At 40.3% G+C, this 27,906-nt stretch overlaps 1 long non-coding RNA gene across 1 annotated transcript; it reads right to left on the minus strand.

Moving 5' to 3' along the window:
- Positions 1-9: 9 nt before the first annotated feature.
- On the minus strand, positions 10-27,886 carry LOC101684739. The gene is made up of 5 exons (XR_200235.3): positions 27,725-27,886; positions 15,994-16,104; positions 15,082-15,306; positions 1,484-1,621; positions 10-840 (listed from the first exon to the last, which is right to left on the minus strand). It is a non-coding gene; the product is annotated as an uncharacterized LOC101684739 (long non-coding RNA).
- Positions 27,887-27,906: the final 20 nt, after the last annotated feature.

Here is a 27,906-nt window from a genome sequence, read left to right on the forward strand (position 1 = left end):
GAACTCTATCCCAGGACCCTGAGATCATGACCTGAGCCAAAGGCAGAGGCTTAACCCACTGAGCCACCCAGGCATCCCAGGAGATATGATTTGTAAAGGCAAAAGTATGAAGGTGAGGATTTTCTAACTAGATTAACAAAAAAAGTGTCTAGTTTTATAGAATTCTGCTCTGTCAGAGAACACCACCTATTCCAATGAATCGATGTTTATTTTTACCCCTTGAGTTCCACTGAATTCTTTTTCCCTTATTCTTTGCAGCCAGTGAATATTCAAGCATCCAATAATTGTGTGTGTGTGTGTGTATATGTGTATATGTATATACACTATTTGTGTGTAATAGAATTGTGTGTGTGTGTGTATAAGCATGCATATATGATAGAAGGTGCTAAAATTTATTGAGGGTTTGCTCTGTGGTTCCAAGCAATAGGCCAAGCATTGTATACCACCTACAAGTAATGAAGCTGAGGTTCAGACAAATGAGGTTATTTGTCAAGACCACTCATGCAGTAAGTGGTAGATGAAGACTTCAGCTCTACTCCACTTACTACTCAGCTGTTTTTCCTCATTCTAACTCTCACTGCCCAAAGACACCAAGGGACCATATTAAGGGCTCTGCAACCAAGGCACCTTTGGCTTTGGGCAGGAATTCCAGGAGTCAGGGTGGAGAGCCCGGCCGCTTGGAGGTGGCTAGGACTTGAGTTGTGTTGAGTCTCTAGTGGCCAGCTTTTTTCCTAGCCAGAATTCTATGTATTCTTTAACAAGTCTAGAAAGCCTCCCATGGAAAGATTAGATTTCATAGTCCATCAGGAGTTGACACTTGGCATTTCCCCATTTCAGTGCCTGAGAAAAGAAAAAAGGTTTCCTGAGAAAGAAAAATCAGTAATAAAAAAATGAATAGATCATCTTTAAATCAGGACAGATCAGCCACTCCGGTGGCAGGAATGGCCCACCTACACTGACCACTCTAGATCCACTATGTCATAGACATCAACCATCCTGGATACACTTAAGCCACATCAGACTACTCTGGACATGTTGGTCCCCAGACATACCAACTATCCTGGACACCGATTATATACACCCACCACATTATGGAAACATTTTGTCAGTGTGACAGGGTCAGAGAAGGGGGTGCAGGCTAGAATTGCTTAGAAACTTGAATGAACCATCTATGTGGAAAAAACCATTTTTCCTATTTGAAGCCCCACCCCCCAAAAAAACAAACAGCCCAATAATCTAATGCTCATGAAAGTCTCACCTAAAAATTTATAAATGTTGGCATTTGAGGTTAGGTAGCTAAACTCGTTGAAGATAAATGGCAGATGTCTAAACCTTAATCTTTATACACACCTTACAAAAACCAGAGACCAAGGACAGCAAATAAAGCTACAATTAACTCACCACACAACACAATTATATCTACTACATAACAGGAAATAGAAGACTGCAAACTCCGATTTCATTTGAGTGGGAAAATACATACCTGAAATCAGTAGCACCAGCAGTGGAGCCCGTGTGGAAGTGGAGAGGTAGGCAGGAAATATTTGGGGAAAGTAATGAAAGGGCACGGCTTCTGGGAAACAACAAAGGAACTTGAAAGGAGGTGGCACCTCTTAGAGATCTGGTGATGAAGAGGGAAGAATAAAGAAGTTGATGGAAATTTGGGGTTCTACAGAAATAAGAGTTTCATGAAAGCTAACGTACTAAACTCTCCTTAACACTCCTCCCCTGCCCCCCAAAGATGCGCCTTATTAAAGAAATTGCATTTCACTGTACCAACTGAAGAAGGCACTCAAACTAAGAAAACTGGTAAGCCACTCAACTCCTTCAGTCCCGTCTGTAGAAACACCGGATACAGGAAAATCTGAAGTCTTAAAAATCAAGAAAAGAAGGCTGGGGTGCCTGGGTGACTCAGTGGGTTGGGCCTTGGCCTTGGTTCTTGAGACATTGTCTTTTTTTTTTTAAGATCTTATTTACTTTAAAGAGAGAGGAAGCAGGGCGCCTGGGTGGCTCAGTGGGTTAAGCCTCTGCCTTTGGCTCAGGTCATGATCTCAGGGTCCTGGGATCAAGCCCCGCATCAGGCTCTCTGCTCAGCAGGGAGCCTGCTTCCCCCTTTCTCTCTGCCTGCCTCTCTGCCTACTTGAGATCTCTCTCTGTCAAATAAATAAATAAATAAATAAAATCTTTAAAAAAGAAAAAAGAAGGCAGACAACATCCACACAAAGTAACTTTTAAAAGGAATAGATTAAAACTTCTTCAGCCTATGAAAATACTCGAGACCCAAACTTGAGGCAGAAAAAAACCACCACAACTCTCCAATATGAGTCAAATATGGTCAGACAATAACAGACATGAAAAAACACCACAAATCAGAAATTCACAAGTGCAGAAAAAAAGTGGGCACAAAACAAAAGTTTGTGGAATAAGAATTGCCTGAACACAAAAAAGTGAGGGAAAAGATAATGGTCCCCCCAGTTAAGACTAAACTGCAAGGTACACAAAAAAGAAATGATTAAACAAAGCATGAAAAGGAGACGTAGGAACATGAAATGAAAATTTGCCAGAGAATTAAAATAAAAAGTAAAAAGCTCAGAAAATAATAGCTTTAGAAGACAAAGAAGATCTAACACACCTATAACTGAATTATGTAAGAAAAAAAAAACCCATAAAACCAATGTTTAAAGCTATAATCTTACAAAAACTTACAAAAGACAAACCCTGAATCTACATATGAAAAACGTACACTGTGGAGCTGTGAGAACTGACTCAATATAGTGAACTTTGAGACATTCTACTATATCTAGGAAAACACCTCTCAGCCTCTGGACAAAAAGACCAAGTGATTCAAATACAAAGCAAAACAACAATGGAGCCACATTGTCAAAGAAAGAAATTGTGAACTACAGGTATTATATCCAGGCAAGCTGACTTTCAATTATCAAGCAAATGTGGCACAAAATGTTTATAGTTGCTGCCACTGGGTGAAAGGCACCAAGGGTAGTATTCTTTTAACTTTTCTGTAGACAGAAATTTTTCTAAATACTAAGTTGGGGGAAATCTCAAGTTTAAAAAAGTATTGACTAATTATTTATCTCTCAATTCCTTTCTCCAGCTTCTGGCAACAACTTTTATACGTTCTATCCATGGATTTGCCAATTCTGGACATCTCATATAAATGGAATCATATAAGTGGACTTTTGTGATTGGCTTTTTCACTTAATATAATGTTTTCAAGGTTCATCCATTTTGTAGCATAGATCAATACCTCATTCCTTTTTGTAGCTGAGTAGTATTGTATTGTGTGGATATACAACATTGTGTTTATTCATTCATCAACTGATGAACACTTGTGTTTTTCCACTTTTGGCCATTATGAATAATGCTGCATGAACATTTGTGTATAAGTTTTGTGGACACATATATTCTTAATTCTCTTGAATATATAGCTAAGAGTCAACTTACTGGGTCATATGGTAGCCCTATGTTTAACTTTTTGAGGAACAGCCAAACTATTTCCCAAAGGGGTTTCACTACTTTACATTCCCACCAGCAATGAATGTGAGTTCCAGTTTTTTTACATCTTTGTCAACACTTGTTGTTGTGTCCTTTTGATTATAGCCATCCTTGTGGATGTGAAGTGGTATCCGGTTGTGATTTTGATTTACATTTTCCTAGTGATGTCAAGCATCTTTTCATATTTCATTATTGGTCATTTATATATCTTTTTTGGAGAAATATCTATTTAAATCCTTTGTCCATTTAAAAACTGGGTTATCTTTTTATTGTTGTGTTTTAAGAGTTTTTTTTATATATATACTGTATACTAGACTCTTTTCAGATCTAAAATTTGCAGTATTTTCTCCCATTTTGTAGGTTTTTCACTTTTTTTTAAAAAAGATTTTATTTATTTATTTGACAGGCAGTGACCACAAGTAGGCAGAGAGGCAGACAGAGAGAGAGAGAGAGGTGGAAGCAGGCTCCCCGCCAAGCAGAGAGCCCCAATGCGGGGCTCGATCCCAGAACCCTGGTGTCATGACCTGAGCCAAAGGCAGAGGCTTTAACCCACTGAGCCACCCAGGTGCCCTGGTTTTTCACTTTTGAAATACAAAAGTTTTTAATTTTTTAAAAAGATTTTATTTATTAGAGAGAAAGAGAGTATGAGCAGGGGAAGGGGCAGAGGGAGAGGAGAAGCAGACTTCCACTGATCAGGTTGCCCAACACAGAGTTCCATCCCAGGACCTTGAGATCATTACCTGAGCTGATGTCAGATGCTTAACTGACTGATCCACCCAGGTACCCCCCAGTTTTTTTGTTTTGATGAAGTCCAATTTACCTACTTTTTCTTTTGTTGTATTTTTGGTATCGTATTTAAGAAACCATTACTTAATCCATAGTCACAAAGACTTACATTTATATTGTCTTACAAGAATTTTGTAGTTCTTATGTTTAGGTCCTTGATCTAATTTGAGTTAATTTTTGTATATGGTGTGAGGTAGAAGGTCCAGTAATTCTTTGCATGATATACAGATGTCCCAGCACGTTTAGTTGGAATGACTATTCTTTCTCCACTGAGTTGTCTTCATTATTTGGTTGAAAATCAACTGGACATACATACATAGTTTATTTCTGGGTTCTTAATTCTGTATCATTGATCTATACATCTATCCTTATACTAGTACTGCACAGTCTTGATTACTGTAGCTTTGTCATACCTTTTGAAATAGAAAATGTGAGTTCTCCAAATCTGTTACCTTTCAAGAATGTTTTCACTCTTCTGGGTCCCTTGCATTTCCAGATGTATTTTATATTTTATTTTATTTATTTTTATTTTAGTGTACTGCATTTTTATAGATTTATTTATTTATTAGAGAGAGAAAACAGGGGAAGAGGGGCAGAGGGGGAGGAAGAGGAAGAGAAAATCTCAAGCAGGCTCCAATGCCCAGCATGGAGCCTGATCTAGGGCTCTGTCCCGAGACTCTGAAATCATGACCTGAGCCAAAGTCAAGAGTTGGGAGCTCAACCAACTGAGCTACCCAGGCACCTCTCCATGTGTATTTTATTTTATTTTATTTTTTAAAGATTTTATTTATTTATTTGACAGACAGAGATCACAAGTAGGCAGAGAGGCAAGCAGAGAGAGAGAGAGAGAGGAGGAAGCAGGCTCCCTGCTAAGCAGAGAGCCCAATGTGGGACTCAATCCGAGGACCCTAAGACCATGACCTGAGCTGAAAGTAGAGGCTTAACCCTCTGAGCCACCTAGGTACCCCTCCATGTGTATTTTAGAATCAGCTTGTCCTTGTCAATTTTTGCAAAAAAGACAGGTGGGTATTTGATAGGGTTTGTGGTTTGATGTGTAGATACATTTGGGGAATATTGCCATCTTAACAATATATAGTCTTCCAATCCATGAACATGTGATGTGTTTCTATTTAATTTTTCTTCAATTTCTTTCAGTGATATTTTGTGATTTTTTAAAAAGGTTGTTTATTTTGAGAGAGAAGTGAGCGAGCATGAGTGAGGGGAGGGGTAGAGGGAGAGAGAGAAAATCTCAAGCAGACTCCTCACTGAGCTTAGAGCCTGATACAGGGCTCAATCTCATGACCCTGAGATCATGACCTGAGCCCAAATCAAGAGTGGGATGCTCAATTGACCAAGATATCCAGGTACCCTGATATTTTGTGATTTTTACTGTATAAGTCTTATACACTTTTAAAATTTTTATTCCTCAGTATTTTGTTCTTTTGATGCAATTGTAAATGGAACTGTTTCCTTAATACTTTCAGATTGTTCATTGCTAGTGTGTAGACATACAATTGATTTTTATATATTGATTTTGTATCCTGATACCTTGCTGAAATTCTTATTTAACTCTAATAATTATTCATTCTTACCCTCAAGTTAACCCAGATTTGTCAACTAGGATTGACTTCAAGTTGTCCTTGATTCTTTTTGATATGGCTTTGTCAGTGTTTGAACACTGACTTGATTCTTGGCATATGATCTCAGAGACCTCTTGGAATTTCCCTTCTAAGACCTGGTATTAGCCATTTCTCTGCAGAGCTCTAGTTTCCTTTGGTGGGGTATGATATTTAGAAACCACAAAGATCTTGGTATCAGGTGTGCTCATGTTTATTCTAGTGACATTAGACAGAATTAAGAAATATATATATTTTTTCTGCTTTTTATTTTTTTAATTTTTTATATTGAGGTATAATTAGCATACAATGCTATATTGGTGTAGGTGTACAGTATAATGATTCAACAGTTCTGTACATTACTCAGTGTTCATCATAATAAGTGTACTCTTAATCCCTTTTATTTACTTCACCCATGCCTCCAGCCATCTCCCCTCTGGCAACCACCAGTTTGTTCTCTGTATTTAAGAGTCTGTTTTTTTTTGTCTTTTTTCTTTGCTCATATGTTTGTTTCTTAGGTTCCGCATATGAGTGAAATCACATGGTATCTATCTCTCTCCATCTGAGTTATTTCACTTAGCATTATACACTGTAGTAAATGGCAAGATCTTTTCTTTTTTCATGGCTGAGGAATATTCCTCTGTGTGTGTGTGTGTGCGTGTGTGTTCATCAATAACATATCGAAGGACACTTGGGTTGCTTCCATATATTGGCTATTGTAAGTAATGCTGCAGTAAACATAGGAGTGCACATATCTTTTCAAATTAATGTTTTTGTTTTCTTCAGGTAAGTATCCAGTAGTGGAATTACTGGATCATATGGTAATTCCATTTTTAATTTTTTGAGGAACCTCCATTTCCACAGTGGCTGCACCAGTTTGCATTCCTACCAACAGTGCACAAGGATTCCTTTTTTTCCACATACTCCCCAACACTTGTTTTTTCTTGTGTTGTTAATTTTAGCCATTCTGACAGGCGTGAGGTGATATCTCATTGTGGGTTTGATATGCATTTCCTGATGATGAGTGATGTTGAGCATCTTTTCATGTGTGTGCTGGCCAACTCTATGTTTTCTTTGGAAAAATGTCTATTCAGGACTTCTGCCTAATTTTAATTTAATTATTTAGGGGTTTTGCTGTTAATTTGTGTAAGTTCTTTATATAGTTTGGATATTAACCACTCATTAGATAACATCATATGCAAGTATCTTCTCCCATATAGGCTTTTTGTTTTGTTGATGGGTTTCTTCACTGTTCAAAAGCTTATTATTTTGGTGTAGTCCCAACAGTTTGATTTTGCTTTTGTTTCCCTGCCTCAGGAAACCTAACTAGGAGAATGTTTTGTTTTAAGATTACTTATTTATTTATTTGACAGAGGGAGTAAAAGTGGGGGAGAGGTAGAAGCAGGCTCCCTACAGGAAGCCTGGGGTGGGCCTCTTTCCCAGGACTCTGACATCATGACGGGAGCCACAGGCAGACACTCAACTGACTGAGTGACCCAGGTGCCCTAGAAAAATGTTTCTATGAAACAAAAAAAAAAGTTTCTATGGCCAATGAAAAGAAATTACTGCCTATGTTTTCATCAGGAGTTTTATGGTTTCAGGTCCCACATTTAAGTCTTTGATCCATTATGAAATTTTTTATTGTTTATGGTATTAAAAAGTCATCCAGTTTCATTCTTTTGCAAAAACTACTAAGCACTAGGTGTGCTTATTGTTATTGTTATGACATGTTAAGAAACATATATATGTTTAAATTATGTTTTAACATATTTAACATTTATTTTATTTTATATTTATTTATATAACATTTATTATATATAACATTTAACATATATTAAAATATGTTTAAATTAATATAAATTAAATATATATTAAATACATTTAAGTTATAAGTTAATACTGCTAGTTCTAATTTAAACTTAAGCATTACAAAATTTTTCCATTCTCTTTTTTATTTCATATCTTTCTTCTTATAGTGAAAATAGGGGTTTTTATTGATGATATATTTACTTATTTGCTTTATCCAGCTGCTACTCCTAATGTTATGTAAATCAACCCATAGTTTTTTTCAGAAGCTAAGATGTTTTTCTTTTTAAAAAATTGCCAGTTAAATAGTGTGCTTGGTGATCTAGTTGATTTTTTTTTTAAAGATTTTATTTATTTATTTGACAGACAGAGATTACAAGTAGGCAGAGAGGCAGGCAGAGAGAAGGAAGCAGGCTCCCCACTGAGCAGAGAGCCCGATGCGGGGCTCGATCCCAGGACACTGGGATCATGACCCGAGCTGAAGGCAGAGGCCTTAACCCACTGAGCCACCCAGGCGCTCCAATCTAGTTGATTTTTTAAAAAATTCTATTTATTTGGCAGAGAGAGATCACAAGCAGTCAGAGAGGCAGGCAGAGGGAGGGGGAAGCAGGCTCCCTGCTGAGCAGAGAGCCCGATGCTGGACTTGCTGGGATCATGACCTGAGCTGAAGGCAGGGGTTTTAACCCACGGAACCACCCAGGCACCCCGTGATCTAGTTGATTTACATTCTAGTGCCAGCTCCTTATCTTCTTGACCATGGGTACCAATCGGCTGACTGGCAGTTGGCTATTGATTTTTATATGCCAGTTTTATATTCTACTATGTTAAGGAATTCATTATTTCTTTGTTTTAGCATTGATTCTCATGGGCCTTATGCTTATAATAATCTGCACATAGTTCTATGCATTTTCCATTTCTTAATTCTAATTATTTTCTCTTGTCTGACTGAATTGGCTAATATTTTCAACACACTAATAGTAGTTAAATAGTAGTGGGGACAATGGCACCCTTACCTTGTTCCTGACTTTAGAAGGAATGCCTCTCATGTTTCTTCATTACATAGAAATTCTTAAATTTCCTATTTCAGAAGCTGGCTATATCTCTTCCATTGATTTTTTTTTTCCTAAGAAGTTTTAATGACATGACTATATTATATCCCACTGACTTCTGTGTTGGTTTTTTTTTTTTTAAGATTTTATTTATTTATTTGAGAGAGAGAGAAACAGCGAGAGAGGGAACACAAGCAGGGGGAGTGGAGAGAGGGAAGCAGACTTGCTGCCAAGCAGGGAGCCCCACACGGTGCTCCATTCCTGGACCCTGTGATCATGACCCAAGCCGAAGGCAGATGCTCAACAACTGAGCCACACAGACACACCTGATTTCTGTTTTTATCTTTAGTATTTGTTCCTTGTCCTTTCTTTTGAGTCAGCTTGGCTTTTTCTAGCCTTTTGAGTTGAGAATTCAATTCATTTATATTCATTGCATCATTTTATGTGAAATTTTTTTTTTAAAGATTTTATTTATTTATTTGTCAGAGAGAGAGAGAGAGAGAGAGAGAGAGTGAGCACAGGCAGACAGAGTGGAAGGCAGAGTCAGAGGGAGAAGCAGGCTCCCTGCGGAGCAAGGAGCCTGATGTGGGACTCGATCCCAGGACGCTGGGATCATGACCTGAGCCGAAGGCAGCTGCTTAACCAACTGAGCCACCCAGGCGTCCCATTTTATGTGAATTTAAGACTGTGAAATTTCATGTAATTATTATATATCACAAATCTCAAATGTAACATTTTTCTTTAGAATAGCCTTAGAGATTCTTCAGTTTCGTTTTGTGTAGTTTTTTTACACAAAGGCTGTTTCATAAATTTCTATGTGAAAGGGTTTTTGATTTTTAAAATTTTAAAATTTAAAATTTTGATATTTCTAGCATTATTCCATTTTTTTGTATTATTTCTATATTTTGGAACTTTTAAAAAAATGTATTTCTTTATTTGACAGAGAGATAGAGATTGCAAGTAGGCAGAGCAGGAGGCAGAGAGAGAGAGGGGAAAGCAGGCTCCCTGCTGAGCAGAGAACCTGCTGTGGGGCTCAATCCTAGGACTCTGAGATCATGACCTGAGCGGAAGGCAGAGGCTTAACCCACTGAGCCACCCAGGTGCCCTATAATAATAATTATTATGGATTTATATTCTTTTTTCTTGTTGGCATTACAGGAAAATAATTTCCATATATTAACATATTCTCTTCCTAAATACTGTTTTTAGTAGTTCACATGTGGACATTATAATTCTTTTATAATTGGATTTTTAACTTTTTTGCTAAGTAAAAATCTGTTCTTCTAATTTATGAACATTACAAATTGATATATAACATTCACATAGTACAGAAAAATAAAAAAATAGTGCCTTTAATTCTTTCATCTAGAGGGTAGTCTTGACTAGTATCATGGTTCCCAGTTTTCTGGGTATCGCCCTACTTAACATAAATGCAACCACAGTTTACTAATCTATAATCTCTCTTTTTTTTTTTTTAAACTCAGCAATGCTGTTAACAGTGACAATGACAACAAAAACCCTCCAATCTTATTTTACACCAAAAAATGACCTTGTGTAAGATGAAAGTTTTTTTTTGTTTCAAATTTCTATTGTGAAAATCTTCAAACATATGTACTGGTAGAGAGAGAGAATGGGTCAGTGCGTGCCATGTGAGCCAGCATGCATCTTCAACACTCATCAACTCTTGGGCCATCTTATTTCATTTATATCCTCACCCATTTCCCCACTCTCAGATTATCTGCCGTAATTCACTGAACTCCAGGCTCAATGATGATTCAGAACTTCATGAAGTCATGCACATTTTTCAAGGCCCTTTGCAATCTGGTCCTGACTAACTTTCCAGTTGCTTCTCTTGCCACATCCCCAGTGAGCCCTACACTCAAGCTATTTCAAAGTAAGTTAAAGCCACATCATTCTTCAAACATGCCTTGCTCTTTTGGGCCTCTGTGTCTCTGTATATGCTATTCCATTTTCCTGAAATGTTTTTTCTTCTCTTTTCTGGGTGTCAAACCTTTCTTTACCTCTCATGGTCCAGCTCACATCACCTTATCCATCAGGCTTCTTTAAACTCCTCCTCTGGGGTGCCTGGGTGGCTCAGTTGGTTAAGCGACTGCCTTTGGCTCAGGTCATGATCCTGGAGTCCCAGGACTGAGTCCTGCACAGGGCTCCCTGCTCAGTGGGGGGTCTGCTTCTCCCTTTGACCCTCTCCCTTCTCATCCTCTTTCTCTGAAGTAAATAAATAAAATAAAATAAAATAAAATAAAATAAAAACAACTCCTCCTCTGAATATTCCTGAACCACTTTGTACTACTTCTACTTTTGCCCTTATCACATTGCACATTCTCAAGCAGGGTGGGGGCCAGCCTGCCACAGGGCCTGATAGGAGGGAAAAACTTGGTAAACAGAGTCCGTTGAAAATTTTGAAAAGTATGCTTTCTAAAAATTTTTAAATTTTTATTTATCTTTTTTAAAAAATTTTATTTACCCATCCACCAAAGAGAGAGAGAGAGAGAGCACAAGCAGGCAGAGTGGCAGGCAGAGGCCAAGAGAGAAGTAGGCTCCCTGCTGAGCAAGGAACCCAATGCTGGACTTGATCCCAGGACCACAGGATCACGACCTAAGCCAAAGGCAGGGCCCAACCAACTGAGCCACCCAGGGATCCGAAAAGTATGCTTTAAATAGACATAAACATTTAAATCTATAATAGTATTAAGAGAAAATAGAAAAGACTTAGTTTTATAATACTGAAGTGTAAAGCCATTCATAATTAAGACATTTATAAAATAAAAGATGAAGAGCCTTGACTATAATAAAGACTTAAATTTTATGTACAGGAAAATACTCTAAACAATTAAAAGAAGGTATGCCTGGGTGGCACAGTCAGTTAAGCATCTGGCTCTTGGTTTTGGAATTGTGAGATCGAGCCTGATGTCAGGCTCCATGCTCAGTGTGGGGTCTGCTTAGGATTCTCTCTCCTTCTCCCTCTGCCCTTTCCACTCATGTGTGCGCGCACTCTCCCTCTCTCAAATAAATAAATATTAAAGAATTAAAAGAGAAGTGACTAATGTGAAGGAAAATTTTACAGTATATATAATAGAATATTGATATCCTACTGTATAAAGAGCTCCTACAAATCAGTAAGAGAGAAACTCAATAGAAAAATTGTTGAGGGGCACCTGGGTGGCTCAGTGGGTTGAACCTCTGCCTTTGGTTCGGGTCATGATCCCAGGGTACTGGGATCGAGCCCTGCATCGGGGGGTCTCTGCTCAGCAGGGAACCTGCTTCTTCACCTCTCTCTGCCTCTCTTCTCGCTTGTGATCTCTGTCTGTCAAATAAATAAATAAAATCTTTAAAAAAAATGGTTGAAAGATATGAACAAATAATACACAAAAGAAACACAAATGGTAAATAAACATATGAAAGCTGTTTAAACCTCTCTCACCATGGCAGTGAGCACAAAAGAGCCAGGGTGTTTGAATTGGAGAGTTATGGCAAGGAAGGAATTTGATTAATATTTCTAGATATTTTCTTGTGATTTTTTTACTTGTACTTAATTCATATGTGGAAATGTAGAATAAAGGTCTGGAAAAGTATATGTTAAGTAGTTAACAGTGGTCGCTTCTGGGGAAGGCTGTGGAATGTGTGGAGCTTCAACCCTGCCATGTGCCTGGAAGGAGACAGCTTGATACTTGTGAACCCCATTAATGACTCTACACAACTCCAAACTAGAGGTTTGGAAAAACTGACATGTACAAAACAGATTCCTCCTGGGGTGCCTGGGTGGCTCAGAGGGTTAAGCATCCAACTCTTGATTTCAGCTCAGGTCACGACTGCACAGTCATGAGTTTAAGCCAAGAGTTGGGCTCCACTTTGGGTGTAGAGCCTACTTAAAAAACAAAAACAAAAAGCAAACCAACAAAGACTCTTCCTTTTCTTCCTTGCTTGCTGATTCTTTATAAAGAGAGTTTATTGTCACCTTTCTATTATCTCCTCTAGACCAGGGATATGACTAATAAGTGATAGAGTCATCATATGAGTTTCTGATCTTTATATATTTAAGTTTCAGTTGGATTCTTCAGTGGACCCCAAATAATTTATCTCTATTGTTTCAAACTCCTCCTGTATTGAATTTTGTTTTGTCACCAAAGATGTCAGAGAGTAGTAAAGTATACCGATACATTCTCTCTTTCACCATGCCTGACTGTCTTTTGGTTCCAGTCTGAACAGTCTAAACAGAGAGGGTCGGGATCCAATAGAACATGTAGTTCCAGAATGAGACTCTTGGCAAAAATCGGTGGATGGGGAAGCAGATTCATGTATGTGGAGCAAGGTCACACTTTTTTTTCATCATACACAGGCCTCCCTTCTTGGCCTTGGATGCTTCAGTGATTTAGGTAGAAATAAAATCATATTCACATTTACAGCTGGGAGAGATCACTGTCTCGTTAAAAGAATCAAGATTTCAAAAGACTTTGCGTCTAGATCAAAACAATAAAATGCAGTTTAATGGAAATAAATGCCAAGTCCCACACTTAAGTAAAAAAAAAAAAAAAATCATTTTCAGAAGTACAGAATGAGAGGAACTTGGCTGGGTCACAATTGTTATGGGAAAAAAAAAAAGTGAGATTTTAGATGATTCTACACTAGACTGGACCCTAGCCTAACGTTAAAAAATCTCCCACTCCCCCCAAAACAACTGAAATAATCTTAGCTCCTATAATAGAAATGTAGTATGGTGTTCAGATTAGTGGAGCTCATCATATCATTCGTTCTATCAGCATTGAAAATATTTCCAGATATAATACTAGTGAAAAATATGAATGATATATAGATTATAATACTATTTATGTTAAAAATGTGTGTGTGTAATAGATATGAACTTAGTCTTACATTTACATCTCAAAATTTAGTTGCAGAAGTAAAACCTTCATAAGTGTTTTTTTAATGCACTTTTAAAATATTTTTAAAAATTTAATGAATCCCTTCTCATGGCCATGCATCTTTGTAGACATTGATTATGCAGTATTTGGGCAGTATCTGAAATCCTTGGGAAAATTCTGGGCTCTACTTTTTATAAAGATGTGAAAGAAGGAAATATTCAGAGAGTGAAAAGAGCACAGAAGGAGAAGGAAGGTGTGAAGATAAAAGGCTGGGTGTGGGGAGGGGACAAGAATGCAGATTCTTCAGATGTCAAAGAGCTGTGATGAGAAGGCTCAAGGCAGAACTAAGGCATGTGACTAAATGCTATAAAGGAAGAGAGATCTAAACAAGGAAGGCCTATAACAGTTACAAGTATTCCATTATGGATAGGGCTGAGTTCCCACTGTGTTCCCTGCCAACTGGGAGGATGATGAGGATAATGTGAACAACAATGGTTACTATTTGTTATTTACTAAGTGTTTTTCACACATGATCTCATTTAATCTTCACAACAGTGCGATGAAGCTCAGAGAGGTTAAGGAAGTTGCCTGAGGTTTTAGTGCCCGCCTCATAAAAGAAGGGACAGTCCAGTATGTCTGCTCTCGTTAGTAAAATTTCTTAGCAAAATAATAGTTCAGCTTATTTGAATATCCAGTATAGAGTGTAACAACAGTAAATGTTCAGTGTACATTAGTTGAATGAGAATGAATCAGCATAAACGGGCAAGAAACAGAATGTAATAGGAATAGGTACTGGAAAAAAAAGGGGGGCCTCTGCCATGGCTGTAAATCTTGAGATAAGCCTGATGGACATGAAGCATGTTTCTGGAGTAGCACTATCCAATAGAACTTTCTGCAATGATAGAAACATTCTGTAATTCTGCTCTCCAGTATAGTAGCCACTAGCCACATGTGGCTATTGAGCACTTGCAATGTGGCTAGTTCAACAGAGGAACTAATTTTTAAGTCATTTAATTTAATTTAATTTTTATGTTATTTTTTTAAAATGTTTCATTTATTTGACAGAGAGTTAGAGAGAGAGCACAAGTAAGCAGAGCGTCAGGGAGAGGGGGAGAGAGAGAAGCAGGCTCTCTGCTGAGCAGGGGGCCTGATGTGGGGCTCGATCCCAGGACCCTGGAATCATGACCCGAGCTGAAGCAGCTGCTTAACCAACTGAGCCACCTGGGCGCCCCTAAGTCATTTAATTTTATTAATCAAATTTAAATAGTCACATATAGCTAGTGGATACTGTATTGGACGATGTAGAAGCTTCGATTTCCCTTGCATCTCTGCCCATGCCTGCAAGAAGGGCCCAAGCCTTGTAAATTGTTTGGAGAGCACACAAGGATAACAGTTGTGCTGACAGATGCAGTCTGCTCACCCTGGGCTCACCTGGGTGGAATCCAGGCTGGTTGAGGGATCAGAGGAAGCATCAGCAAAACTAACTTCTCGGGGCAGCAGGAACTTTGATCTCATTGGTAGGATGCCCAGGTGCCCCCAAGCAGATCAGCCAGAAGGCAACTCCTTAGGGAAGAAGTCATGGCTGGAAGGCTGTGTGAGCCTCTCGCAGGACAGGACCGCCTCCAGTCACTCAACTGTCATGACTCTCAGAGTTCACTGTCACCAAGTTCATGTGGACAAAACAAAGACCAGGAAGGCTTATGGAATTTTAGGATGCTTCACTGACCCCTTAGTACATGCCATGGTTTCCCCCAACCTGGTCCATAAAAGGAGTCCCAAATCTATATCTTTCCCACTTAATCTGTACTACCTTCTGCATCTTTCTCCAAGCTTTAACCACACAGGTCTTCTCTGTTCCTGCCTAGAATGCACCAAGTCCCAGTAGACTACCATGATTAAGAGTACAAATTCTGTAGCCACATTGCTAGAGTTCAGAGCCTTCCTTTGCCACTCACTAGCAAGGAATTAACATTTCTGTGCCCCAGTTTCTCCATTTGTAAAGCAAAAATAATAACAGTACTTACTTCAAAAGGTTGCTAGAAGGATTAAATGCACAAACATGCAAAGTGTTTTGTTCACTACTTGACCCATAATAAATATTATGAAGTGTTGGTTATTCCTAGTAGTAACTGTCTTACTATGTTAGTGTTTGTCTGTACCTTGAATATCCACCCCACCCCCCGGTCAACTGGTCGTGCTGCAGTTTTCAAAGTTAATGTCATCTTTTTAGGAAGACTTTTCTTCTTGGTGAGTTTTAATTATCACTCCCTCCCCACTCCCAGTTAAACGTTTTAGCAGTGCTAGTATGCTGGGCTTTTCTTTCCCAGCCCATGTTCTACTCACATGATTATCTGTTTGGATGATGGATTGTTTAATGTCTTTCTCCTCTTTTGGAGTGAAAGAACGATACTTGTCCAGTCGTTCAGAGTTGTGTCCAGGGGGCTAGTGCAGTATCTGTTCAAGGTAGTTGTTTAAAGAAAGGAAGAATTCATGGAGGCATGTCAGTATCATAGGAGAAGGCAACCCCACATTTCAAATTAAGCTCATAGAACAAGCTCTCTTGAGTATTCATATCATCAAGATCCTCCTCCACTCTGCAACACCTTTCGCTCTATTCGCATAGTTCAGTTCTCTCTATCATCACTAACAACCTACCGTGATAAGAAGCAGAGGTAGTTATTCATAAGAAAGGGAAACATAAACCATCAAATGTACATCAGGGAAATTTGTTCTCAGAGGTGACATCAAATAATTTCATTTGTTTTTCTGTGGCCCCTTGGGAGGTGGTGATCTACAGCACCAGCTAACCTTCCCTTGAAAGTGTCCATCTGGCATCATGTTGCCAGGGATACCCTCGGAGTCCTTGGAGGCTGCGTACAGCCTCTGTAGGTGCATTACTAAGAGGATTCGAACTGCTCTAACATCGCAGGTCTCCATGGCTGGACATGGCAAAGGTGCTTCTTGCTCACATCACAGGCCAACGTGACTGATGGAGAAGGGAAGGGATTTGTTTCATCCACTCATTCAGGAGCCCGGGCCGCCTCTAAATGGCAGCTCTACCATCATTCAGGACTTCAAAGTCAGCTACTGAGCCTCTGACTCCAGCCAGCTTATGTCTGAAGGAAGAGAGCTTGAAAAGTTTTCAGAGGCCAGACCTCTAAGTGGTGGATATCATTTCTCCTCCATTCCCTTAGCCAGACTTATCACATGGCCATGATCAACTGCCAGTTAGGGTGGGAAAGTAGTTTACCTGCTTTCCCAGGAAGGAGAGAGGTGTGGGAATTGGTGAACACCAGCCATCTCTGTCACAAAAGTAAATTGCTATCAGGAGAACACCACCACACAACCTATACAGTGGTGTTAAGACCTCCAATTTTAACTTTGATTTACTTCAACCAAAAATGGGAGCATGTACACATTTTAAGCTTTAAAATCATGCAGGCTTTTCCTGAAGGAATCACACCAAGATCCTAACTTGCAAAGGTACTCTCCAGCAGAAGAGGTGAGGACTGTAAGCCCCGCGGATGAGGCTTCCATCACATGAGTGGCAGCTGAGTTCCTAAGTGAAGCCCACCTTATTCCCATTCACCTTTCACCACCCATTTTAAAAAATGTATTTATTTTAGGGGCACCTGGCTGGCTCAGTGGGTTAAAGCCTCTGCCTTCAGCTCAGGTCATGATCTCAGGGTCCTGGGATCAAGTCCCACATCGGGCTCTCTGCTCAGCAGGGAGTCTGCTTTCCTTCCTCTCTCTCTGCCTGCTGCTCTGCCTACTTGAGATCTCTGTCTGTCAAATAAATAAATAAAATCTTTTTAAAAAAGTATTTATTTTAGCAAAACAGAGCAAGTTCATCAAGCCTGGTGAGGGACAGAGGGGGAGGGAGAGGGACAAGCAGACTCAGCACTGTGGGTGGGATTTGGTGTGAGTCTCTGCACAGTGCTCAGCTCCACAACCCTGAGATGATGACCTGAGCAGAAGTCAAGATTTAGATGCTCAAGCCCCTGAGCCACCCAGGCACCTCTATCACCACCCTTTTTAAAGCTGCCCTAACAAAGTCTTCTTTTGGCAATGGGCTTAACACTTGATACTATTTTTTTCCTTTCTTATTATACAAGTCAGATTAGGGGTGCCTGGGTAGCTCAGTGGGTTAAAGCCTCTGCCTTTGGCTCAGGTCATGATCCTAGGGTCCTGGGATGGAGCCCCACCCACATTGGGCTCTGCTCCGCGGGGAGCCTGCTTCCTCTTCTCTCTCTCTGCCTAGTTGTGATCTCTGTATGTCAAATAAATAAATAAAATCTTAAAAAAAAAAACAAACAAGTCAGATTAGTTCAAAGAAAGCTTAAAACAATGAAAGAAATAGCAAGGCAAGAAGAAAAAAATCATTAATAATCACACAACTGGGTTGTCATTTTCAAAAAGGCTTCTGACAAGGAGACTGAAGAAAGAAGAGAGGAACCCCCAAATCACCCTCCCTAAGGCCCTGCAAACCATTCCCATGGCCCTGTCCTTCTCCACCTGGAAAGCTTCCCAACTACAAGTCTGTAGGGAACCACTCACCCCATACTTCATTTCCCATCCACTAAGGCATACATTTAAACTCTGAGCTATGGAGCAAAAATTTTCAGAAAGGCCCTTTGCCCTTGGGTAGATTTTCCAGTTTCCACACAAAGGCTCTTCTCTAACAGAGAAGAGTTGAGTACAAAAACCTTTTGTTATAGCATGTTTGTGTCACTCACTAGAGGAAGGTGAGGATTAGCATAGTCCGAAACATGCTTTATGTCAGACAAGTCCAGATGCTTTATAAAGGTAAATTTACGTTTTATCTCCAAAGTTAACCCCCGAGACAGATATTATTTTCCCAACTTTACAGAAGAGAAAACTAAGGCACAGAGAGGCTAGTAAGTCACCCAGGGTTACCTAGAAGTGAGTCGTTATGTTCCTTTAATCATTCTTCTCTGCCCTTAAGCTCCAGACATGATGGAGAAAATAGGGAAGGAGGCTTTCTGGAAAAGCTCCTTGGAAATGGGGTGTTTTCTGGACTAGGTTGGGCTGCATATTAAGTTACAGGTTAGAAAACCTTTCTTGATCATCTCTGGCAGAGGATGTTTCTTGCCAAACCTTAATTCTGGCTTCTGCCTGGTAATCCCAGACCCTGGATACATCTCTCTTGCCCTTCTTAGCCTCGAGAGGTAGTGACTTTGTACAGCTGCTACTCTCAGGACTACATCATGCTCATCACTCCCTTGCAGTAACATCCCTTCGTTCTGATGTAAAATGAAACCAGAAGTAATATATCTTATTACTCAATATATCTTATTGAGAACTGCTTTCTTTCCTAGTCTGGTGCTCAGGGCAGAGAATCCCATGAATAATAAGCAAGTGTCAGATGCAAAAATGGGGAGCTTAGTTTATGGAGGAAAGATAGATCTTCAAGTACATTTTTTCCAATACAATATGGAAAGAGCCACAGAGCTATGTGTGATGTATTGTGGGTACACAAGATCAGGGTCAATTAGCCAGGCAAGAATGATGGTTGTCATACCTACGTCTTCTGTGATGTTTAGTCCATCTGTTCGCTGGAGGCCAGTGAACAATAAACCATTGTGTCTAGACCTTCAAGATCATTGATTGAATCCCTTCATTTTTTTTTTTTTTAAGAATTTACTTATTTATTTGAGAGATAGTGAGTGAGAGAGCCTGAAAGGTGGGAGGGTCAGAGGGAGAAGCAGACTCCCCACTGAGCAGGGAGCCTGACTCAGGACCCGGATCCCAGGACTCCAGGATCATGATCTGAGCCAAAGGCAGTTGCCCAAACGACTGAGCCACCCAGGCGCCCTCAATCCCTTCATTTTACAGAGCAGGGTATGCAAGCCGTGATTTCCTCAATGTTTATTTTCCCTGCCCCATTTGCATCATCCATCTACGCCCCATAGAAAGGAGAAGAAACTGTAGGAAAACAATCTCAACTATTCTTTTCCTAGTTGTAGAACTGTGCGTAGTTACTTAAGCTTTCTCTGCCCCAGTTTCTTCATTAGTGCACACAATATTAATCATTCCAGTCATTGGTCATTGGCTCCATTTTATTCAAGAGGAAAGTGATAGCAACCAGTCTCTACCCAATTCCCCACCCCTGCCAGTTCCCAACCTCCTCTTCTCCAACACCAGCCTTCCTTGCTCTCTCCACTCTACTAGGGCTTGTCTCCTGCTGTTGCTCAAACCCACCAGGCTCCGTCCCAATGCCAGACCTTCACTTCTCTGTTCCTTCTGCCTGGAATGACCTCCCTTCAGGTGCCTGCTTCCTTGACTTTGTTCTCTTCCCTCAGGTCTTTGCTCAAACTTTCTCTCTCAACCAAGTCTACCATGTTCATCCTATTTAAAACTGCAACCTGGGGTGCCTGGGTGGCTCAGTCAGTTAAGTGTCCAACTCTGGATTTCAGCTCAGGCCTTGATCTCAAGATTTTGAGGTCAGGCCCCACTTTGGGTTCTATGCTGGGTGTGGAGCCTATTTAAAAAACAAACAAAACTTCCCCAAACTGTAACCTATTTGTTCTCTTCCTTTCCCAAGCAATATCCCTAGTTCCCACACCCTGCTCTATTTTTTCTTTTATCCATACAGTTATTATTATTTTTTTTTTTAGATTTTATTTATTTGACAGGCAGACTTTACAAGTAGGCAGAGAGGCAGGCAGAGAGAGAGGAGGAAGCAGACTCCCTGCAGAGCAGAGAGTCGGATGCAGGGCTGGATCCCCAGACCCTGGGATCATGGCCTGAGCCGAAAGCAGAGGCTTTAATCCACTGAGCCACCTGGGCACCCCTATCCGTACACTTATATCTTTGGGTAAACTTCAAAGCTTACCTACTTATTTCATCTATTGCTTATTATCTGTCTCTCCCATCCCCAATAGAATGGAAGTGCCATAGAACAGGAATCATTATCTGATTCATCTCTTATGAATCCTAAAAGCCTTGATTAGTATTTGGCATCCAGTAGGTGATTAGCTGGTGCTTATAGAGAGCTATAAAAAAATAAGTCACGTTTGTAAAGTTCTTAACATTGTGCCCAGCATGGAGTATTATCAAAACAAGAGCTTACACTTATTTATTGCCAGGTGCTGTTCTGAGTGTATATACATAATAACTCACTCAGTCCTCACAACAGACCTGGGCCCTATTATCTCCATTTACAGATGAGGAAATGAAGCATAGAGATGTTAGTGGAACTTGCTAACATCACTGTGCCAATAAACTGTAGAGGCAGGAGAGTGTGGCAGCACTCATTCCTTTTTTTTTTTTTTTTTAAGATTTTATTTATTTATTTGACAGAGAGAGATCACAAGTAGGCAGAGAGGCAGGCAGAGAGAGAGAGAGAGAGAGTAGCAGGCTCCCTGCTGAGCAGAGAGCCCCATGTGTGGCTCCATCCCAGGACCCTGAGATCATGACCTGAGCCGAAGGCAGAAGCTCAACCCACTGAACTAACCAGGCGCCCCCACTCATTGCTTTTAATAGCCAGACCATACATCTTTCTCAATAGACATCATTTATACTTTCAGGTCAATTTAAAAATGAATCAGCATTTTTGAGGGGCTGAATTAATACTCTGACAAGGTGCATTATAGTAACATTCTATTGCATGAGGTAGACACACAAACTCCATTCTGGACTTTCCACTTTTTAACTTGCCACCTCACCCCATCTCTGCACCCGCCATCTGCCGTGACAAGTCTGCCTCTCAGGCGATGGATTCAATCCACCCTCACCCAGGCACAGATTTGGCAGAAAGTGAAGTCCAGAGGGTTTTGTTCCCTTTAAAGTTCTGAGATCTTGAAAGTCAGTGCATCATTTGTTAATAAAACACTTGCAAAGTAACTTATTAGATTATTAGAGACAGAGTACTTTCACATATGCTTTCATGGAATCTCTGCATTCCAGGGTAATTGGAATCACCCTGTTGTGAACAGGATAAAGCAAATATTTTCCTCAATTTACAGATGAAGAAAGTGAGGCTCAGAAGAATTATGTGACTTTTGCAAGAGCACTAAAATGGCAAGTAAATTAGACTCAGTCCAGGTCTTGGAGGCCACGCCTGGTGCTCCTTTCATATTACTCAGTGGGAGAGAAAAGCAGAAGATTTAGTTTGAGCATTGAAGGTGCTCACAAAGGTTTCTTGCGGTTTTAGTCCATGATATTATTGTTTTGCCCTTGAATGACTACCCCTATCTGTGCCCATTTCCCCATTTCTCTTACAGAACCCCAATTTCCTGAGCGTAAGCTGATTGCTAATTAGGAGACCCTGGGCATTCACCTGCTGGTTGGGGTCATTCTTCGGCAGCTAGGGGCCCCAGGCTAGCTTGTCCCTGAAGATGACCTCAAATAATTCTGCCTTCCTTGTACAGGCGTGCCGGGTCCTTGCATTAAGGGGTAGAGCTTGACTCCTCTCTAGAACAGCTGAGCCTGTGACTGATTTGACTAATAGTATGTGTAGGAAGTACTTTTGGAGAACATTTGTGCCAAGGCATCTGGAGACTTTTCAGCCAAGTCTTTGAGAGAAGCCCAGCCGTTTCAGTTTCCTCCCTTTTGGAACTCAGCCACTGTCTTATGAGGAAGTCCAGACAACCATGTGGAGAAGAATTGAGGCTCTTGGCTGGGCACCTAGCTGAGAGCCAGCACCATCTTGTTAGCTGTGTGGGTGAGCCACCTGAGAAGCTGACTTTCAAGCCCTAAACAACCCAGATGACATCATGTGGAGCAGAAATGAGTTGTCTGCTTTGAGCTCTGCCCAAATTGCAAAATAAATGATTATTGTTGTTCTAAGCCATTAAGTTTTGGGGTAGTTTGTTATGCAGCAAAAGATACTTGAAACAAATGCCTTAGAAGCCCTGAAAACATTTTAGATGAGCAGTTTCTCCTTTTCTCACACAAGGTCCCACTGCTGAAAATGCCATGGTTGGGAGGATTTATGTAGGTATTGCTCTTTAAATCTTGAGTCTATCATAATGCTGTACACTTGGAAAACTTTAGATTGAAAAATAAGTTTAAGTGGAGACTGCCCTTAATTGTTTCCTATGCTAATAATAGTCCTATTAGCACTGCCACTAGGGTAATGAGAAAGAACACCATTAATTCTAATGGTTCCAAAGACACCTGAGATGCCTTTAGGGCAGATAATTTCATTTATATTCTGGAGCTTTTTTGGTAAGGGAGGATGGGCAACAAGACCTTTCCATTTCTCTCTCCACAGAAACATACACACACACACATTTATTCACTGCAAAAAAAAAAAATGCCATTCTTTAAAATCCATCCTTGAGTCTCTAAATGGACATAGTATTATAATAAACTACCATTTATTTTGCCTCTTGGGCTTATTATGTGTTATAATAAAGCACTGCAACCCTCTGAGGTAGGTGCTGTTTACTGTCTCCATCTTTTTTCTTTTTTCTTTTTTTAAAGATTTTATTTATTTATTTGACAGAGAGAAATTACAAGTACACTGAGAGGCAGGCAGAGAGAGAGAGAGAGAGAGAGAAGTCCCTGCTGAGCAGAGAGCCCGATGCGGGACTCGATCCCAGGACCCTGAGATCATGACCCGAGCCGAAGGCAGCGGCTTAAACCACTGAGCCACCCAGGCGCCCCTACTGTCTCCATCTTACAGATGAGGAAAGTGAGCCTTAGAGGAGAGCCTAGGTTCTTTCTGCTAGCCCCTTCTCCCCTTCTCCCCCCTCTCCTCTCTCTCACTCACACACACACACACACACACACACACCCACACACAAGAGAATCTTACATCGCATTGACTTTGAGGACTGTCATTTTCATATTTCTGGACTCAGCTCTGTAAACACAATGATAGGAGTGGAATTAATTCAAGGTTTCTTTTCTTTCTTTCTTCTTCTTCTTCCTTTTTTTTTTTTTTTTCCTATGCCCAGTGATCCAGATGTACAAACAAGTGGGCTTGTTTTGCATTTTTGACATTTGAAAAGAAATTCCATGTTGCTAATGCTTATGAATGTGCCTTAGGGCCCTTGGGGGTTTCTACTCAGATCTTTCAGGCTGCATTCTTTTCCCATGGACCCCAGGGACTGTGGAGAAGGCTCCCCACTGGATCTGCCTAGAGCAAGCTGTGACTGTGGGAGTCAGAGGCTTTTGGACTTGTTTCAGCTCTGAGCTGGAGGAGTGCCATGAAATCACATGATGTTTGGACTCAAAGGGCAAGCTAAAGAATGTCTCTCTCATCCCGCCCTGGCCAGTGGAATCCAAGCAGTGAGCAAGGGGGCCCCTCCAAGGTGCTGCTTCAGTCCACTGGGCATGCAAGGGCAATGCAAGAAAAAGACAAGTCTCTAAGCCAGGCCCACTGGGGCTTCTATGACTTAGCAAAATCCTAAAACCAGTTAATGAGAGTCAGGACATACAGGGAAAGAGTGTGGTGGATCCCAGAAGGAAACTTGTAGATCCTCTGGTTCATTCCCCTACACTAATGGGAATGAGGGTAGTGGTGGTGATGAAAATAGTAAGCTAGGAGGAGAGGGACACAATCAGTATTTTAAAGACCATTTGGGTAACCAGGACTAGATTCCAGGTGTCCTAACCCCAAGGCCAGGTAGGAAGTCCTAGGAGCCAAGGGCAACCTCAGTCTAGGGTATTAGTTGGCAGCACATGGGCACTATTTCTGAGCAGCATTGTTAGAGCACTTGTTCTAGGGCCCATTTCTTCAGACTTTAGTCTGGATGCCAAGGAGAATAAGGGTTAGAGAAGAAAAGTCAGCTTATTACTGATAAGAGAGAGAGGATACTCTGAATTTCTACTCTCCTCCCAGGCTTTTCCACTTTCCTTCCTTATTTCAGATCTTCCTATTCTCTTGGATTAGAGAAAGAAGAAAATCAGACTGTCCAATAATTACTTTTAGAGGGACATTTATCTAGACCACTAAGGACCTCATACCAAATCGGAGCATTAATTTAGCTTTCACTGACTGAATTGGGTCTCTGTGCTCCTGTCACCTTTCAAAATTCTCCCCAACATCTACCAGATGATCTCTGGCAACCTGTGGTGAGCCAGGGGTCATGACACAGTTGACTGTAGCCATAAAGGCATGGATCTGTGTTGAATCCTGACCCAACTTTGTTTTAGATATTGGAACAACTTATACTAAATTGTAGATATGTAAGTTTTTAAAAAAACTAAACTTCTTATTTTAAAAATGATTATAGGTTCACATGCAGATGTAAAAAAAAAAATACTATCCCACAATCACTTTTACCCATTTTTACATAATGGGAACATTGTGTGAAACTATAATCTAATGTCAAAACCAGTATGTTGACGTCAGTACAGTCAAGGTACAGAACAGTTCCATTACCAGAGGATTCCTTATGTTGCTCTTTTATAGGCACAACTTTCTCCTCATTCCTGGAAACCAGTTCTCTATTTCTATAATTTTGACATTTCAAGAAAGTTCTATAAATGGAATCATACAGTGTGAAACCTTTTGGGATTGGCTTTTTAAGTCAGCATAATTCCCTGGAAATTCATATAGTTTGTTGCCTATGTCAAAAGTTTGTTGTTTGTTACTTTTTATTGCTCGTTAATATTTTGTGGTGTGGAGGTACCACAGCTTGTTTAATCATTTGCCCATTAAAGGACATTAGGGTTGTTTCCATTTTTGACTATTAGGAATAGAACTGTTACGAACATTCATGTATAGGCTTTTGTGTGGACGTAAGTTTTCCTTATTTCCAGGATATGTATCCAAGAGTGCAACTGTTGGTCTTATAGTATTTGTTTGTTTAGTTTTATAAGAAACTGCTAACCTGTTTTCCAGAATATTTGTATCATTTTACATTCCTACTAGCAATGTATGACTGATCTAGTTTCTCCCTCTACATCCTTTCCTACATTTGGTGTTGCCACTATATTTCATTTTAGCCTTCTGATAAGATGTATACTGATATCTCATTGTGGTTTTAATTTGCATTTTCTTAATGGTTAATGATGCCGCATGTCTTTTCAAGTGTTATTTGCCATCTGTAAATCCTCTTCAGTGAAATATTTGTGCATGTCTTTTGTACATTTTCTAATTGGATTTTCTTAATGTTGAGCTTTGAGAATTTTTTATTTATTATACATACTAGTCCTTTGTCGGATATGTGGTTTGCAAATAGTTTTGCCCAGTCCGTAGCCTTTCTTTTCATCCTTTTAACAGGCTCTTTCACAGACAAAAAAATACTTAATTTTGATAAGGTTCGGTTTATCAATTTTTCTTCTTATGGATCATGCTCTTAGCAACATGGCTAAGAACTCTTTGCATAGCTGTCGATCCTAGAATATTGTATCCTGTTTTTTCCTAAAACTTTTATAGTTTTACAATTAAGTTTGCAATCTGTTTGACTTGAATTTTGTATAAAGTGTGAGGTTTAGGTTGAGGTTCATTTTTTGGCCAATGGATGTCCTATTGTTCTAGCATCACTTGTTGAAAAAGTTATTTTTCTTCCATTGAATTGTTTTCATATCATTGTCAAAAATCACTTGGGCACATTTGTGTGGGTCTATTTCTGGATTCTTTATTCTGTTTCATTGACTTATGTGTCTTATCCCTCTGTCCACACCACACTATTTTGATAACTACAGAGTGATATCAGGTAGAGTGATTCTTGCCACTTTTGTTTTTCTATGGAACTTAGAACTTACGTTTTCTACCATTTTACTTGGGAAGAAATCTCAAACTTACAGAAAGTCGCAAAAATAACAATAGTACAAAATATACCCATGTACTCATTATCCATATTCACCAATTATGAAGTCTCCTTCAGATTTATTTATTTATTTAGACAGAGAGAGCATGAATGCACGCAGGGGGAGTGGCAGTCAGAGGGACAGGGAGAAACAGGCTCCCCACTGAGCAGGGAGCCACTGGAGGGCTTCCTTTTCGGGGCTGGGAGGGGGGGATGAATAAGGGCTAGATCCCAGGACCCTGAAATCATGACCTGAGCTGAATGGAGACACCTAACTGACTGAGCTAGCCAGGGGCGCCTCTTCAGCCTTCTTTAATCTAGAATATCTCCAAGTTTTTTTCATCTTTAATGGCATTGACACTTTTGAAGAATACTGAACACCCCCACCCCCACTTTTAAAGTGCAGTCCTCGTTTGGAGTTTATCTTAGATTTCCTTATGATTAGATTCAGGTTGCTGTGCATATGTGGCCAAAATATGACAAAGCTGATGTGTCTTTCTCTAGTGTAACACACCTGGATACACTCACATTTCATCTGCCTCCATTTAAATTTTGATCACTATGTGAGGTTATTGTATGATATTTGTTTGGGCCTTAAAAATGGTAATTTCATGATCCCATCCAGCATATAACGTTTATTAAGGTTTTTTCTATATGTGTAACCTGCCCTCCCTGATGCTGTTTTTTTTCACCTGTTAAATGTGGATTAATAATTTCTCTCCCATGAGTATCATTTGGACGGTTAAATAAGGTCCTGTATGTAAAATCTGACACATAAAAAGCACTCCATGGATACACTTCTTGCAGCCAGAAAGTGTTAAAGGATCTTGGCTTGGATCTTCCTCTCAGACACTCCAGATGATAAGCAAAATCATGACAGAGACAAAGTGCTGGGGGCAGCCTCAGCTCTGCCATTTCGGGTTCCCCAAGGGGAAGACGGGAAAATGCCTCCCACCCCACGGGGTGCGGTGAAGTTTAATAGCACGTATGTAAAAGTGCCGGGACATAGACTGGGTCCTCAAAAATCATTAGTGATTCCTAAGCTGTTGTACGAGGAGAGTAGGACTATCTGCCAGACTTAACAATTAAAAAAAAAATATATATATGTATATATATATATACATATATATATGTATATATATATATAATGTGGGATCATTCTGAGGCAACAGCAAGGTACGAAAAAGCATGGTTAGCGCCCAGAACTTGAGAACTAGCACCACTGAGCCGCTGTGGGCGGATGACTCCAGCTCTCGAAGCTTCAGTTCTACCATGTGTAATTTGGCGATAGAAATCAGCGCGCTTCCCCGGTGATTCCGGTGTTAATTAAGGATGCCCAGCAGTACCTGGCACTCCGTCGCCGTCGTCTGAATGAAGGCGGGGGACTGAAGCGTCCCCCTGCACAGCTGCCTGGCGCTCCGAGGGCTTCCGGAGGGGGCGCCTCGCGCCAGCGTCCACGCCCCGGGCGGCCGCACCCCGCGGGCTGGGCGCGAGCAGCCGCCTCCCCACCCCCGCGCCCCGCCCTCCC

The sequence above is a fragment of the Mustela putorius genome, unplaced genomic scaffold, assembly GCF_011764305.1.
Source record: "Mustela putorius furo isolate JIRA1106 unplaced genomic scaffold, ASM1176430v1.1 tig00003853_pilon_pilon_pilon, whole genome shotgun sequence".
Taxonomy (NCBI): domain Eukaryota; kingdom Metazoa; phylum Chordata; class Mammalia; order Carnivora; family Mustelidae; genus Mustela; species Mustela putorius.